Raw genomic sequence first — 17,482 nt, 5'->3', positions numbered from 1 at the left:
ATGTGAAAGAAACAAGAAAACCCTCTAGCATTTTTAACGATTGGAATGCTTAGACCAACAAGTAAATGGAAAAAAAAAAAAAAAAAAAGATGGTTCTCTAACAAAGTTTTAACCTGTAAGAAATTACACAAGAGCTAATCTTGCAGAGAATCTGTGTACCTGCAGCCAGTCACTTGAGAGCTCAACTTAAGTCTCCCTTTCCAGTGTAAATAACTCTTCAAAACATAAAAAGAAAGAAAAAAAAAGCTATCATTTTGTCCTAATTTATCACAGAAACCATAAGAAATCATAACATAGCTTTAATTGGTAAAAAAACTGCTTGTATTCCACAGACTGCAGAGATGAAATCGTAGACTTCCTTCTTTTCTAACAAGTCCTTGTAGCACCCTAAGAGACAGAGAATGACTGTCTCTCCCAGCTGTAGTTACTCCAACGAACAACCAAAAGCTTGAGAAAAGTATTAATTCAATTAACTGTTCTTTCATTAGGGACAATGCTCCAAACTCAGTTCTCAGATAAAACTATAATTTATCCCAGCAGACTTTCCATCATTTTCACAGCTGTAAACTGATGCCTACCAAGCTAGTATCTGTCAGCACTTTTTTTTTTTTTTTTTTTTTAAGATTGATTTTTCTTTGCAGATAAAGAACACACATTTTTCAAATTACTAATTACTATAAATATCATCTGATCTTTTATCACTTTTGCTATTTGACACTGATAATTTTGTATCTGCCTACTTTTTCTGAGTTGGCTTTCATCCTAAATTGTATTTCTCATTCTCTTTTCTTCTGTTCTCCTTCAAAAAGTGCTTTCTTTAATTTTTCTTTTCACAAATAATCTTGACTTTTCAACATGCTCAGCTAACTACTCAGTCTTCAGATTTTCTTCCCACATGTTCTCCTCTGTTAAGCTACCAATTTCCTTATCATATCAATGCCGAAATCTGCATTGTCCCTCTAGCTGTGAAATCAGTGATGTCTCTCTAGCTCTTAACCAGCAAATCAGTCTGCCAACACAAACCTGCAATTAAAATTTTCTGACCATTTGCGATAGTAATGATGTTCCAGGTATAATGCAGATATGATGAAAATCTTCTCCAATCTGAAGATGCTAGTATGTTTGATTTCATAAGAAACCAGTAATAAAACTTATTGTTCCACACACAACTTTGCAGAGAATTTGAAAAACAAACAAACAAACAAAAACACCAACAAGCAACACAACATGAAACAGAAAAAAAAAAAAAAAAAAAAAAAGGGTATACTCCCTAAACCGTGTTAAAAAATAAAAACTGCAACAGCAGTTGCAAAAATTAAATCACCTAGGATCCAATTTCAAGCCTGATATTCGCCTATGTAAATGGAACTACATTTTGGCAAATGCCATTAAAATGGATAAAACAACTAAGAAAGAAGGCCACATGCACTGCAAATGTTCACAGGACAATTCTCTGGGGTTCAAAATGTTCAAGAAGTATCTGCCCCTAGGTACAGTGCACTGCTTATGCAGGGCAACTTTAAGGAACCTTGTTAGGCAGGACACCTGCTCACACACAGAAACCTCCCCATGGGGTTATGCTGTGAGACCAGGTTCACCAGGGACATGAAGGAAAGCCACTAGCACATGCTTGGAAAACATGCTTCATCCAACATATGCTCATCTTTCAAGCACCAGCTTGCTCAGGTATGTATGGACTGCATTGGACAAGAAGTCCTCTGGCTGGAAAGATCATCTAAAGAAAAGACTGAACTAAACTCCAACAACTATTTTTCTACTGATTTGTCTGGTTATTCAATTAAGCTCTACAATATGTGGAAATTAAAATAAAATAAAATAAAATTAAATTAAAAAAAAAAAAGAAAAAAGAAGCAGTTAGGATAAAGAAGCAGAGTATGGCAACTAATATGGGCATTCGTACTGGTCAGATTACATTTCTTTTGCATGTTGGTAACATGCCAGAAATCAACAACAAATTGATGCTTAACATTATAGTGAGACTGTAATGTATAAAATAAAGTAATAGCTAGTCTTCTGCATAAGGACATCTTGTGTGGATTTATGCTTTTATAAATAAAATGTCTAAAAGGGATTGAATTTACCGATGAATATTATCTCAAGTCAGCACAAGCAGTTTTCTAGCAGCATAAGCCTGTAATCATCCACATTTAGCAGTCTGACTTTAATTAGCTGTGTATGCTGAAGATGTTTCTAGCAAATAATTAGGAAGTATTTTTTCAGCTTAGAGGATGTTTAACAATTATGTTCCCAAACAAATAAATAAATCCATGTTTTGCGGTCTGGTGTTAATATGGAACTGCTATGTCCAAATATTTCAAGGAAATAGTGTTCCAAAAAACAAATCTTATTCAAGCTTAAAATTTGATAGGCAGAAAAAATGCAGGCACTTAAAAACTATGGAACACATCTAACTGGTCTTCTTTTATGTAAGGAACTTTCTAGAATGAGCCTCTCCTCCCTAAGATCTTTTTCTTAGCAAGCTTGCTGCTGAATAAGATTTCAAAGATGCTGCGTGAACTCATAACGTTTCATTTCACATACTGTGCACACCTAAACTATGGTCTTTAAACAAAACCAACTGTAACTGAAGTTGCAATACAAACATTGTGGTATTAAACATAAAAGAAAACCACCATGCAAATGTTGGCTTGTAGGCTAGTGATGTGGTTAGACAGCATTTCTAATCTGGATTTTTTTTATTCTTAATCCTTTCTAAAAAGCACATAAATCCTTACAAATTCTCACAGTGTGCCCTCTAATCTTTCTAATACCAAAGCAGACTAATGTGTTTCAAGCATTTTCTTCTGGGAACAAATCTCTGTCACTCAATACTCTGCTCACAAAAATAAACCCAAAAAAGCAAACACTGAGAAATCCATCTCATAGTTTTTCTCATCCAGTTAGTTTATATATGTAAATACTTACCACCAGCTTCCTACATAACCATTTAATTATACTAATTTCCTTTTACCAAGTCCTTCCTCCAAGGCAGAAGAAAAATGAGTTGCAGAGAGGGTGTGTGCGTATGAGAACGCAAGTGTGTGCAAATGCAAGGAAACCAGAGCTGCCAGTTGAAAAGCCTTTATTGGACTCACTGATATTGCAACTCTGCTTAGTGCAACGTAAGCAGCACATTTTGGCTTGGTCCAACTTTTCTGTTATTTTAGCCAGACCGCCCTCAATAACCTCTGAACCATCTCTGAAATCTGGACACAATCTTTTGAGCTCTTTAAAAATAGGAGCAAAAGGCCAGTCCAGGGGTTGGAGCATTTGTCTGCTATTTGGGAGTCCTGGTTGAATTCCCTGCTCCATATTGGGGCTGCCTGCATGACCTCAGGCGAGTCACTAAGCCTCTCTTTTGCCATGGCTCCCCATTTGTGAAATGGGGATTATTAGTTCCTTGCTGCAAATAAGTGCTGTGAGGATAACTATATTAGAGGGTGGGAGTCAGGCTACAGTAACAGGACTATAGAAATAGCATAGAAAAAAAAAAAAAAAAAAAAAAGCAAAAATTACCATAATTACAGGAAGCTGGATCTCATTATAGACTTTTTTTTTTTTTTTTTTTTTTTTTTTTTTAATTAACCAATGGGGTGGTGTTTTCAAAAAGCATGCATTTTAAAACACTAGGTAAAATTTATTCCCTTACACAGATCACTGAATTCAACAGTTATGCTAGGAACTAAATGTCATCCCTTATGCCTTAAAACCTTCAGTATTTCACAACCTACTTGACAGTTTCCTCTGTTCACACACCTTATTTCCTCTCTCACAGATCCTTTCTTTACCACAAGGACTAACATGTGGTTACCATACACCTATACAAATCTGAACACACTCTCCCCAGAACTACAGAAATGATTTTTTGCAGCCATGTGACTTGTGTCTATCTTTTCAGTCTTACCTTACAAGACCACATAAGGAAGTATCCTGTCTCCTCTCAGCTACTGGTACCCAAGAAATGGCATGCAGGGAGAATGATAAACCACAGAGGATCAGCAAAGAAATTCAGGTGATAAAGTCACATGTGGATTTAACAGGCAAGACGAGGCAGAACTGGAACAGAAAGCAAGGAATTTGTAACCCCACCAATCACAGCTATGCTCTAGGCAGCCCTTCCTTGTATCAGTTCTGTCTCAACTCGACTGGAGTTTTTTCTTCCATTGCCTCATACATAAATGACCATCTTATTCTCACTGGTTTCCTGCCTACCTAACCTCTAGAAAAGCCTTTTCGTCATAAAGATATTCAGGGCGTTTTCAACCAGACCCCAGAATATCCAATCATTTTCCTAGTAAAATGCAATAGCAACTATTAGCCATGCCAGTAGGAACAGGATCAGATGCCAAACCTTCACACACAACTCCATGATCAAAAATTTTGCAAGCTTAAGTTTTGGCAACACCATGCATGTAAAATCCCTGAGTATGTTCCCACAAAGTGCGTTTGCATAACTGTCCTACACAAATGGGAATTACAGGCCAATTTGTGATTTGTGCAAAAACTTTGCTGTCACTTTATTGAGCCTAAAATAATCCAAGTTAAGTTACAGTTTCATGTGGGACCATTATGTCAAAGACTTTCCCAGAAGTAAGCAAGGTCTTCAAATCCTATCATTTCAGTGCCTTGGATTTCACACTCAGAAAGTCAGCTGTGAGGCTTTACATCAGCAAGAATCTTAGTGGTACATCAGATAAAGGACAGAACAGGTTCAAACTCTTCCAGGTGCTCATTTTAACAAAATACTATTGCAGCCAGTATATGGTATTTCAGACACAATAATGTTCTCCAGGCTGCTTTAAAGACTGAAATATTGTCAGCTGTAAAGAAGATGTATGTATGTGAGACTGTGGTGGAGAGCTTGAACTATAGTTGAGCTGTAGTTCCTACTACAGTAGGAACTTTCTGAAATGAAGCTAGGTCGTTTTCTTTCTTCCTTCTCCCAGATCTTCTCTTTACCTACTTGCTTTCATGACTAAGATGAAATAAAACCAACAGTGGTGTTTTGTGGAAGATTTCCTTTATTTTACTGTGTCTTGGGTATCCCTGTAAGAACAATGACAACTCCTACCTATTTTTTTCAGGGCTTCTTCAAGGCTTAGGTCATAAGCTTTTATGGAATATGTGAATCACAACTACCGTAGAAGTGTCCACAAGTAAAAGTGGCTAACCCCATGTGACTTATTATTTAATAGTCAACCTAAAAGTAGCCCTCTTTTTTGGAAAGTGCCTAAAAGAGACAAAAAGATACTGTTCTATGGTTTGCATGACACAGAGAACTGAACCACTTTTACTAGATCAGGCTTAAGAGAATCTATCTAATCAATAAATTTTTCAGATTTGCATATCTGTTGCAGCATAGGCTTTACCCTGCAATCATTTCCATGATAAAATCACACAGTTGTGCGAGGAATTTCATCTTGATCTTGTGAAAGAATAATTCAAATGATGCTAATTGACATTTACTTATATATAGGTTTATTAGAACACTAAGAACACTAGAAGGCTGGTAGTCAAACATCTTTAATTACTTATATAAACCATAAAAGGAAAACAACAACAACAACAAAAACAACAGCAAAAACAACACCCACATGTTTTTTTTCCAAACAAAAAGAAAACCACAACCTCCTTATCCATCAATTTGTGCTGCTTAGCCAGAAAATCACTTACAAGGATGCATGTTTCTTGCAGATGCTGCCAGTTGTAACCATGCTCTAATTTTCCTCAATTTAACAGTTCTGTTTAGGGTACTTGACCATCCCAGGCCCACTGAGATGTGGATACTTGACTTGTACAGACATCTAACTTCACTTACTGTCAGAAGTCATGTCGCTGAAACAAACCACATCTAACAAAAGCCATGATATCTGCTTTTGCACAATCACACCGTAATGGTTTCTTGCTATATTAAAGTAGCTGTAGAGGGTATTTCAGGTATAAGGAATGATATGGAAAACCATATGAAGAGAGAAAAGGATATATACCTTTGATAACATACATTTATCTTGATTATAAACAGACAGGCTACATAATCCAATTATTCCATAGCCACTGAACATTAAAATTTCAGAAAAGAAGAAGAAAAAAAAAAAGATACCCATTACAAGCAGCTGGACATGAAACTTTAAAGAATGCAATGGCATTTTAAGACTCAAAAATGTTTAATTTGAAACATCAGATTAAGGAGCAGTAAATCAAGAGAGACCATAAGAAATACAACTTCTTTGCAGCTGTTATCTTAGAAGAAATATGAGCAATGAAATATGACATGTATTGGGCAGGTTCAGTAAAGCACCTATACCTATGAATTATTTTATAGCAGCAAATTGAAGCCAGAGGGAAACACAGATGGCAAATGGGATGCAAGCTGGGCTTGTTCTTGCTGATTCCAAAGTGGCTTCCTATAGAAGCACACTGGGGAGAGTAATTCAATCTGACTTCAAAACCTGCTACAGTTCTAGTTTACAAGCAGCATAAAAAGAAAAGAAAAATAATAATAATAATAATAAAAAAAAAGGTAAGACCTATAGAAAGGTTTTCAGTGTACTAAGCAGCAGATCACTGTCAATAAAGTTCTACTATTCAAAATCTCCTTTCACTGTTCAAACAGTACAGAGCTTGTGACACCTTTAAGGAGAGCAGTATTTAACCTCCCAGTCTGTTTAGGAACACATTGCCTTCAGTCTTCAGGCTGTACTTATATCCAACTCCCACTCCACAATCACTGGCCAAACGCATGAGGAGGGCTTGTGGGGAAGGTTAATTCATTCCCATGTTCACGATACACACCTGCAAAATGCCATCACTTTCTAAAAATTCAAAACAACTGTAGCAGTTCTAGAGTTGGGACAAAAGCCAGCTTGCCACATGGAGAGGTAACTCCTTCTTGTCCATCTACCCACAAAGACAAACCCGATGGGATACCCTGGCAAATGAAGAGCGATCTGGTTTGAAAGTGGAGCAGGCAGTGAAGCCACAGACTTATGGGTTCAAACCAAAAGAGAAACACACCAGGACAAGCACTGGCACTACAGCTCCTGGGATGGAAGGGGAACCACAGCAAAGACTGAAGTTTGCTGGAGATGGTTTTAAGCAGCTGGTTTGAGAGCCTGCTGTATGTTTCAAAAAATCTCTATCCCAAATTAGAGCAAAACCTCTCTCCACCGCAAGACTAAACCAACCATTTTCCAAGCTAAAAGCACAACTTATGTTTGTAAAGGTACCTACAAAGAAATTAAAAAAAATAAAGTCAAGATGTCAAAACTCCAAGGACTGAATACAAAAATAAATCTTTTATTAAGAAAGATAAAATCTATTTATTTTGTAGTTCCCATTTTCTAAGTGCATGGTTCAGAAAGGCTTCTAGCGAAACTAACAAGTTTAATTTTATATGAAGCTAGCATTGGACAAGTTTTATGAGGTTTAAATAATAAGCTAGCTTGGAAAAAAAAAAAGACAATAACAAGAGCTTATTGACTTGCTTAGTACTATACAGCAACAGGGGGCAGAACTTGGGAAGTGAACATTTTGTTTGAGATACTTCATGAAACATGTCAAGACAGGCAACCTAAAAGAAGCTAAGATTATTTTCTTGTGATTATTCTTGCTTTACCATTTGATTTAAATAAAAGTAGATTCACAGTAAAAGTCATGTATTTGCAATGGCTTAGTGGTGGTAGAACAGTATTCTAAACCAGTAGTTTACAGCAAAGTTGTCTTCTCTTTTTTTTTTTTTTTTTTTTTTTTTCTTTTTAAAAATTATTTTTCTTTCAGGTTCCATGTTTCAAAGAATAACCACAAGATTAACTTTCCTTGATGGTGGTGTTGCAGGTGGCCAATTGCTGTTGCACATTTCCAAGCCAGTAGGGCCATAAAGTTGCATGAAAGGTGAGTCATGGAAGATTTGTGGTTCATAAAGCACAGAATATTTAGCCTCCACATTTTGCTTTGTGATTTAGTTTCAAATACAGCCAGAACTCAAAAATGAAAAAGAGACCCAAGTCTGCCAAGTTCTATGCCATTTGGGAAAATGAACACATGCACTATACTGACTGAGGTGTGCGAACCCCAGGGTAGCATTGGAAAGAAACCTGTTCACTTCAGCCAAACATAGACTGGGCCATGAATAAACACCACTAAGTTTCAAATTATGCTGCAAATACTTAATACTAAAGGAATTAGGTTCTTCATTTGAAAAAGCCACTGGTTCTTCATGCTGAGATACTTTGTACAAGGCCAGATTCTGTGCTGCCTTCCATTCTATGAAGTCCCATTAACTGTCAGCATAAAGCCTGGCCCATAAGCTCTCCCACAAGTTTATTTTTTCTGGAAACTGCAGTTTTGTTCATGTATGCAAGCCAGCATTCTCCAACAATCATCTGTTACATGTCAATATTTCACAACATATTTGGCACCGTAAAGCAAATAAAAACACTACCTTAGTGAAAAAGTTATAGCCTAGATGTGAGATGGGCTATACAATGACAATTTATTATTATTTTTTTTAATTTTAATTACCAAAGAGGCAGTTGGTTTTATTTCATAAAAGCACCTAAATTACATGCAGAACTTACTGCTGCAAGATGCTCCAGAAAGCCAATTACAGGCTTGACAAGAACATCTCTTAAATTGCAGAAGAAATCTTTCTACAGGGATGATAGCCCTCACAACTTCAGGATAAAGCAATGTGTACCAGAGAGAACAAACTCCTGGTTGGTCCACAATGTTCTTTCACCCACATTACTTATCAGGCACAGGAGAGCTTCCTATAGCCTTTTTCTTGTCTCTTTTCATAGAAAGAAAAGAAGTAAAAGCTTCAAGAGCACCATCTCAAAGAGAGCTATACCAGAGATTATGAAAAAATTAAAGCAGTCCTTATATGATGAAATGTGAGCTCCTATATGCATCATTTGAGTTGGAGACTTCTTTTCTACTTTACCTCTACTGTACAGGTTTTAGCAATGATGTAACCAAACAAGAGCAGCTTCTAACACTGAAGCCACCCACCTGTTCTTCTTGGAGCTTGTTAGGTTCCACATCCACATGCTGCACTCAAAGCTTGAACCAGCTAGAGAGTTTTAAAACTAGCAAATAAAAATCGTCATGTGTTTTTATAAATTCTTGTGTGGAGAAATTCCCCAATTGGGCCCCACTAAGTGCAGAAGTTAAGGTGGTAATTATATTGAAACACTTAACAGCTTGCTGCAAAGAAAATGAAGAAAAATTAATTCTCAATGGGAAATGGGAAATAAGATCAGAAGTCATAAGCTTTTAATTGTACCAGGGAAGAATCAATTTAGACATTAAGGAAAAAGTTTAAGAATTGAAGCAGACCTGGAAGAGATTGCTTAAGGAGTCTGTTGAGTTTTCAGTGCTGGAAGCCATACAAATGTCTGTCAGGAATGACATGTACAATTGATTTAGCCTTGGACATGGGAAAGACTGAATGGCCTTCTGAAGTCCCTTCCAATCCCATGACTATGAGTCAGCTGACAACTGATGTTAAATTTGGAATATAATATAGGACTTTTACATGCTGGATATGGGCCAGCAAGACAACTATTATTCTGTAGAGAACACTATAAATCTGAAAAGAAACAACTGTTACAAGGTGGAAAAAAAAAAAAATCAGCCTATGAAAACCACAACAATATCAATATATAAATCATTAACATTGAAGGGCTTACAAGAAGGAGGGAGACAGAAGGAATTTGGATTAATCTTACTTAAGCGCCAAATCTCAGCCAAAAGTCCGTTTCTGATAATAAGCAAATACAACTTTCATTTAAGACATGTAGACATGAAGGCAAAGAAATTCGTGCCTTTAAAAACATTTCCCATTTCAAACATAAAGAAGCTGCCCTGTTACATTCAAACACCTTATTGTATAAAAAAAGCTCTTTTACATACTTCTAACTGTGCTTGCAAATCAGACAGTTGCAGTACATAATACAGATTACAACAGAATTATTCAGCTGTGTTCCACAAAAGCACACATTGCATGCTCTTGAAGCTATCATCTTAAAAGTGTACGTAAAAGAAGATTCATATGTGAAACAATGGTTTGGAGCCCCTTCACATCTCAGTGGGGCTGGTATGAGCAGAAGATTGGTTGGATTCACTCTGAGATCCAAGTCTGTCCTGACTGCTCTGCTTCCTGCTGGGAGACAAGCCCAAGAAGGGCCAGTTTTCCTTCTTCTGCAATGGAATTTCATTAGGATGGTTCTTGTCAGAAGATCTGGGCCACATCCAGAACTTAACCCCTCCTTACGCAGTATATCTGCTCAATGAACATATCAACTTTTATTCTATAAGCACAGAAAAAAAGTGGTATAAATAATAAAATCAAAATCTTTCCATCATGATCACAAAGCACAAACTTTCCCACTTGCCTTTAAAAGGCCCAGGTGGAACAAGGTTTATCACTGCAATGACCTGATGAAGATGTTCAGCAGATGCTTGATCCTGTTTGTTACCTTAATTTATCTATCACATTGAGAGTAACGGGCATAAGCTCTCCTCACTGGCAGCAAATGATAGGAGGTAGATACCTCTGTGCCACTTCCAGGCAGAAAGGATATGCGGCAAGGAGAAAACAGAGAAGAAAAGGAAGGACTGAGATTTTTTAAAAAATAAATCAGGAATAAGAAGGAAATTGACAGGAGATTAAACAGACAATTCCGAGGATGCAGAAATCATCGAGGTGGGAAGAGTTCGGTCACACAGGGAGAAAGAAAGAAGAACATGGGATGAAGACTTTCAAAGTCTGATTAATTTTCAGCTGAACTGGCAGTATGGCTGAGAGTCATGATGGCTCCATTGCTGAATTTTATCTTTAATTGAACTAATTTCAGGATACTTCCTTTGATTCCTCTTCTTTCTCCTCATAAGAGATGACAAATAGTCCAAGAACGACTGAGGTTCATACAAGCCTCTTTTGATAGACTTTCACCCACGAAGGTAGGTTGTGGAAGAATCATTCTTCCCTCATCCCCTTCCTTTTTTTTAAAATAACTTTGTTGTTTGCACATTTATTTATTTATTTATTAAATATTCCCTGCTCTTCCCCTTCCCACTCCCCTGAAGTTTCTCACTTAATTTGTCTAATTGCCAGTCTAGGGCAATTCTCCTTTTATAACATCCACCAAACTGCTCTGAATGCCAATACTGAAAACGAGCAGGTCAGACAGGCACCAATTATCCAAGTGGTTATACAGATGTGAATAAAAATGTGAAACATTTATATTAGGAACAGATAAATGTATTATTCACTTTTATAAGATAAAGCATTTAAGGACATTTTTCAAAAATGGAAAAAATAAAGCTAGTTCTTCAAAAGCAACTGGGACTTCACATTGCATTACCTTTTTTGTATCTCTCTTCTGTACATAAAAATTGTCCATGTTTTCTCTATTCTCTCTTCATTTCCTTTTTCCTTCAGGGATTTCTTCTTTAATGATAAAGATAAGCATCCCTCACTTCTCTTTGAATTACCCCTCCCCACCATCACATTGAGATACTTACACTTAGCAGACTAACCTATTGAAGTCTGAAGATTAAAATTCAATCTCTCTCCATCGAATCTATTCTCACAATCTATTTCTGCCAAGGAGGACAGAAAGTAGAATCCAACCAGTCTTTTTTTTTTTTTTTTTTTCCTCTCCTCTCTCCGTGGTTTTTTGTTTTGTTTTGTTTCCTTTCTGAGCACATATTTTATTTCAGAAGCAATGTATCTGAGGTAAACACTAGACAAAATAACATTGACTCACTTCAGTTTCACCAAAGGCAGTAAAGAGACTGCCAGTGCCCTTAGCAGCACCTGAAGAGGGAAGGAGGCTAAATGCTCTTCATTTAAGAGCACCAGCCAGGAGACTTGTGCTCATTAAAGAGCTCTGCAGTCTCTGAAAGACAGTTCAGAACTGGGCACACTTCTAAAGCCTGCACAGAAGCTCTAAACCAGATGGGACTCAGAGGACCATTTCCCAATATAAAAATTGACCAAGTTTACAAAATAAGAACACATTAAAAGTAAACCTCAGTTCTAGGTGTCTGTGAAAGAAAGGTTCTTAATTAACCTGGAAATAACAAAAGAATTGCGAAACCTGAACTTTGTTTACTACTAATGGGATTATAGAAGTTCAAGGAATTTTGTAAAATTTGTGGAGAAGGTTTGAGAAAACATCAGTAAAATCCACACCATTTTCTCCCATATGCAGAGTCTGTTTTCCTGTGTCAGGAAAACCCAGAAAGTCATCCTAAGAAACTATCACACACAGCATCAAACTGGAATCAGAGTTCTGCAAACCACAAAAATCCCCTTTCAGATAAAAATCCCCTAGTCTAGAAACCAGCACTAGTAGGGTAAGGGAGAAGGACAGAAAACTGCCTTTCCCAGTGGACCTCTAGATGCAGCACAGACACAATTCTAGGAAAGGGCGTTTTGATCAGTCGCACAAGACAACTTATTTTCTTGTGTAGGCTTTTAAAAGAGAGATGGTCATTTCCAATAAAAGACAGTTGAAAGGATAATCCACATCCAGAACCGGTAAATAGGGAGCAGAAATCACAGCATTGAAAACTGGAAAGGTACACAAACAGAAAGTTCACTGGTCTTGCTGAGGAAATTCCTGGAATATTTGCACCTCATGTGATACATATCCAAGTCTGCTGATCTTGGAATGCTTGGGCTTGAGTTTTAAAAGATGTCCTCAAAATCACATGTGAAATAATTGATCGCTGAAAGAACTTTGTGAGAACAAACACTTATGAAGAGAAACCAAGCACTTAAATATGCACTTTTTTCCTAGGGATAAAAAAAATAAATAAAGAAAACTGAGTTGTACCTAAGGGAGTCAGAATGAGAATTTTTTTATGATGATGATGATGACTAATATTATTATTATTTAAGCATCCAGAATAGTTTCTGGGAAGTCAAGTTGTGAAGGAGAGAGAGAGAGAAGTTAATTAAGAAAAATAAGCCCATATGAATATACAGACTAGATGTGTGTACCACAACTCCAAATCAATATGACAATATTCTGACAAGTATCAGCATATCCGAATCTCTCACCGACTATCTTTGGGGTCCACAAAATAGGAAGCTAAGACGGCAGTGAAGGTGCAAAGACCTTTTTGCTCAGCACATCGTAGGCTGGCAGTGGAGTTCCTGGCTCGCCACAGTATCAGAGCTTGTATTGCCCAGCATCCAGTGCTCAGGAGAATTTTACATGCTACAGCACAGGAAAAGTTCTCTGATGCCTCAAATACTTTTCCCACAAATCCAATGCCTTTGCCACTGTTCCCAACGGCCAAGGACCTCTTCCCTGTCAATATATCTCCACCTTCCTCTCCAGTGTTGCAAAATATTCAGTTAATTATTAAGTGATCTATTCACCTGTGCTTCTGCTTAGGCGATTTTTCACAGTATCTCACCTCGGGCTACTCCAATGAAGCCACAGCTGCGTTAGGTTTTTACATGTCCCCATACCACATCAGCTACATCTCTCCAATGCACCTTTTAGCTTCATATCTGAACTCTCAATGATTTTAGTGAAGACATACAGAAAGTCCATAGAAGAAGCAGAACCCAGTTCTGTTACTGGCCTTGGGCTCTGTGAACTAGTGTTTTCTTCAGTTCTTAAACAGCTGAACAAGAACTGATCTGAGAAGTTCTGCTTTTCCCATGTTTACCATCTGCTTCTTCCCCTGCATTTCCTCATGGCGGTATTCAATCTGTTGAACTCTGTTGAAAAACTCATCTGTTTTCTGAAGGATTATTTTTTTCCCCTCCACAGTGTGCATGATTCAGCTTGAAGGTTATTTTCCTTCATACCTTCTTGATACCTTGCATCACTGTGAGATCATCTACTGACTCTTCCTGTCTTTTCCATCTTTCCACAGCAGTGATGCAATGTTCCAGTGACATCACTGTTGGATGCATATTCTACAGACACTGCTACTTATTTCTGAAACAACACATACCTTACAGTGCACCAGATTATTTAAAATTAAAGGTAAAGTACAGAAGCCAGACAAGCACAGGTAAATAGAACTTTTTTTTTTTTTTTTTTTTTTTTTATTGTGATTATTATGTTTTCATAAGGGACAGGAATCTCTAAGGGTAGGAAGCTAAGTTTGCAGCTGGTGCAAATCAGTTTATTTTCATAGGGTCACAAAAGTGAACCAGTGTACACTGGCTGGGGATCTGGTAGCACATCCTTCTGTAAAAGTTTTGGCAGCTCAGTGTAAACCCATTAATCATGAACTACAGTACTATAGTTCTGTGAGATCTGCAATCACAATGACCTGGTATTATTTATTCTATTTCTTATCTGACAGGAAAAAACAGCCTCTAGGAATCTGCCTGGTGAGGTACAGGACAAAGGATGATTTCTGCCTCTGAGGCAACAGCCTCATAGTCAGAATGACTAAGTTATCTGAAACCAGAGATAGAGTAGCTAGCAAGATTTTTCTTCTTTAGATTAAATAGCACAGTCCTGTTTTCACATAGTAGAGACATTTCAAAGCATCCTTTTCATTGCTTTAATAGATAACCCCTAAACAGAGTAATCTAGGCAAATTCCACAGAAGATCTAGTAATTTGAATAGTGGACAGGGAGTCCAAGCTTCCAAATTCTGCTTCTGATCTTGATTCCCTCTCAGTTTGTGATCTTTTCCTGTCCCCATTCTCCTAATGCACCTCCTGGTTAATAAAAGAATGCTATTCATCTTCGAGATGGCTATGAGAGTTGTGTTTTTTTAAAGTACGTTTGACAACTTGATATCAAAACCCTGCTGCAAGAAAACAGTAGAGCCTGAGTCTTCAGTTTCTAATCATCTTTATTATTTGCACTGTAAGTGCCATTCATGCCAGCTTTGTATGACTAGGAATGACAGCCAAAGAATTTATACTTAAACTCTTAGCAAGCAGATATTCAGAAATGTAGGATGGCCATAAAAGAGATTATAGAAATTATGCAAGTTGTTATGAGGTACCTGTTGCGGCTTTATGCTTTGTCGTTAAAGTGCAGAACACAACCAAGTCTGGTGCTTTAAAGCGTGTGGCCATATGCAGTTTTGTTTAGAGGATGTTGCAACCCAAGTGATCAGAGCCAGCAATTTTATTTGGTTGGTTCTACAGGATACATCAGAATGATTCACCCAATAAATGACAATGAAATAAGCTTTTCTAGGATCCTAGAAGATGGTATTATACTGCATGTTCAACAAAGCATTGGTACATGTATTTCTAATGCACACAGAGTCACGAACACAAAGCCAAAACTGATTCCCTTCTTGAGGAATGAGGGGGGGGGGGGGGGGGAAGTCAAGACATTTTAAAAAGACTCAGAACTGCCCAATTTTCTATTTTAAAGTTTTGGATATGAAATTACAGCAAGAACAAATACCAGCAGGCAGCAGAACTCCAAATAAGAATTGATTTGTTAGCAAAACAAGCAAGAACAGCTTTTCCCAGCACTATTATCTAAGCCCATGAGATATCTGAAACAATTATTAACTGCTTACTACAAAGAGGTGGCTGCTCCTGTGCTGGAAAAACAGACACTGTTCTGGGTTTATTGGTGCTATGCATGAAAAGAGATCTGGGAGAAAACCTTAAGGAATACAATTTCTACGGGTTTCTGATATCATGATTAGATATCCTTATAACAAAACTTCAACTAAATAAAATTACCCAACTTGAAAGAGTTTCTTGTAAGTCTAAAACTTATTCCAATTTCCTGAGGTTGGCAAACATTTCAGTTACCATTGCCATCCCTAATCACAGCAAGTTTTTCTTTCCACAGTATTGGCTTTTGTCTGCATTTGAAACCCAAGCTTACTGCAAACCCACATCAAGCAGAAACAGGATAAAACAGATCCATACTGAGCCTGCATGCATGAAGCTGCGGAGATTCTTGCTGCTGTAGTCACAATAATTGTTTTTCAGCTGAGAATCTACTGGTCCAGTTCAGCAAGTGACTGCTTTGCTCCTGTGCCACACAAAGCCACAGAAGAATGAATCTAACCTTCCGTTATTATTATTTTTTTTAAACATATGTTAGCTGGGGAACAGCAGCACAGAGTCTTCGAAGCTTGTAAAATGAATTAAGCAGACAAATGCACTGTGTTTGTTTTCAGTTCAACAGGAGGCTCTTATATTGAATGCATATGAAGGAAGAGACATGCTAAATTGAATGAGCCTGGAGGCTTAAAGTGATATTAATTCCACTTGCATTCAGCCATGTGGATCCAATGATCAAAGGGATTTAGAAGCAAGAAGGGAATAATGGAAATATCAACACTCAGCAATTCCCCACTGCCTCAGGGCAGCCCAGGAAAGTAACAGATGTCAGGGAGCAGCAGGGCTATCTCTTCATACATCGAACAGAGACAGGAACTACAGTCACACTGGATTTCCAGGCACCAACCTCAAATCTTCAAGGGCTTATTATGAAAAAGGGCCAATTGTGCTTCTCCTACCTGTCTCTTTTATAAGCTTAAAAACTTTTTATATAGAGTACCACTAGTGATGGCTGACAGATTTCCTCCTAGGATGATTTTGAAGAGATAAGAGCACCAAAAGACTTTTCTAGTGGGTGAAAATTAGCAGATAAGACTTTGAAGAGGCCAGAGGCAGACCTGTTGAGTAGGCAGGTGTTTAAGGTATTAATTTACCATCATAATAAGTGGTTTAACTGTCGTTTTCAACCCAACTTTCTGTGCTGGATCGATTCTACTAGACACCCTAGTTGTCTAGGGTGATTGATTCTCCTAGACACCCATTCCCATATCACAAGAAGAAAAATAAAATAAAATAAAATAAAATAAAATAAAATAAAATAAAATAAAATAAAATAAAATAAAATAAAATAAAATAAAATAAAATAAAATAAAATAAAATAAAATAAAATAAAGCTACCATTGACAGCTCTGCACCAATACATCTCCTACCTTAATGGCATTATAAAATATTGACTAAGCTAAAGAACAGTTCTTGGTACATTATAGATTTATAATCTGCAGAGACAGAAAAGAAAATATATAACATTGATCTATGGAATTTCTTCTGAATACCAATATGAGCCATCTTCACCTGCGCTCACTCACTATAACTGCTACATTGCTTCATGCTGAAAAAGCAGACTTGTCACTGTAACACAAACTGGCTTTATTAAACCACAAAGAAATCAAGATTTTCCAGCTCATGAAGGATCAAAATCTCTGCTTTTGATTCTGTGGGGGATACTCAAAAGATTGGCTCTGTAGTGGAAGTACTGCAGCACCAACAAGCAGGGAAAATAGATTAAGCAATACCTGCTTATGACCAGTTCTTTTCAGCTCCCAGCTTCTCACTAGCTGTTAAGTATTGGAAAAATATACTTCTCTGGAATGAGCTTTTAATGAAAAACAAAAAAATTAACATCTTCTGCTCTTGTGAATTTTGGCTGCTCCAGCT

Source organism: Netta rufina (assembly GCF_964035555.1).
Source record: "Netta rufina genome assembly, chromosome: 6".
NCBI lineage: Eukaryota > Metazoa > Chordata > Aves > Anseriformes > Anatidae > Netta > Netta rufina.
The sequence above is the reverse complement of the archived record's forward strand: the minus strand, read 5'-3'. Positions refer to the sequence as shown.